The sequence below is a fragment of the Carlito syrichta genome, unplaced genomic scaffold (genome assembly GCF_000164805.1).
Source record: "Carlito syrichta isolate Samal-C Ts95f unplaced genomic scaffold, Tarsius_syrichta-2.0.1 Scaffold311628, whole genome shotgun sequence".
In the NCBI taxonomy this organism is placed as follows: domain Eukaryota; kingdom Metazoa; phylum Chordata; class Mammalia; order Primates; family Tarsiidae; genus Carlito; species Carlito syrichta.
Window position 1 is genome coordinate 190,534 of NW_007255724.1, and position 880 is coordinate 191,413.

General features: G+C 64.0%; 1 protein-coding gene across 1 annotated transcript in view; it reads left to right on the forward strand.

Moving 5' to 3' along the window:
- The window catches only part of LDLR (low density lipoprotein receptor), a 34,769-nt gene that overhangs the window by 652 nt on the left and 33,237 nt on the right, over window positions 1–880 (forward strand). The window lies entirely within an intron of this gene.

Below are 880 nucleotides of genomic sequence, written 5' to 3' on the forward strand. Positions count from 1 at the left end.
CGCGCGGCGTCCTCCGGCGATCCCTGCCACGACGGAGGCCACACGTCCGGGGTCCCCGGAGCCGCCTCCGCGAGCAAGGACGAGGCGCCATCGAGCACCTGAACCGCTCGGCGAAGGCCCTGGCTTGCGCCGCACTCTTTAGAGGGTCCCCGCCCCCACCCTGTGCCGGAGACCGTCCTCGCCCCGCCGTCGCCGTCAAGGTCACGGCCGAGGCCGCCCTCCGGGCCGCGCTTCCCTCGACTCTCGCGCGCGTCCCTGGCCCGTCGCCGAGACCCTCGGCCCCCACGGCCGGGAACCCCCGGAGTGGCCTTGCTCGTTCCCAGGCTCTGATAGGCTCAGTCTGCTCACGTGGCGACTTGTCGTTTTGGGAGGCGCGTTCGACTTCCAAGGAGGCTTCGGTGAAGAATCCTGAATTCCTGCTTTCTTTTTTGTGAGTTGGTGTCTCACTGTCGCCCGGGCTGGAGTGCAGTGGCACGCTCAGGGCCACCGCAGCCTCCACCCACTGGGCTCAGGCGAGCCTTCCTCCTCAGCCTTTCAAGTAACTGAAACCACAGGTGCGCACCACCACGCCCGGCTAATTTTTAAATTTCTTGTAGAGAGGAGGTCTCCTCAGGTTGTCCAGGCTGGTCTCGAACCGTTGGACTCATGTCATCCTCTTGCCTCCGCCTCCCAAGTGCTGGGATGACAGGCGTGAGCCACAGCGCCGGGCCTGGAATTACTGCTTTTTATTGTTATTATTCTGAGTCAGAGCCTGTCGCCCAGGCTGGAGTGCAGTGAGGCCATCACAGCTCACTGCGGCGTCGACCCGCTGGGCTCAAGTGATCCTCCTGCCTCATCCTGAACAACTGGGATTCCAGGTGGGCACCACCACATCCGACAT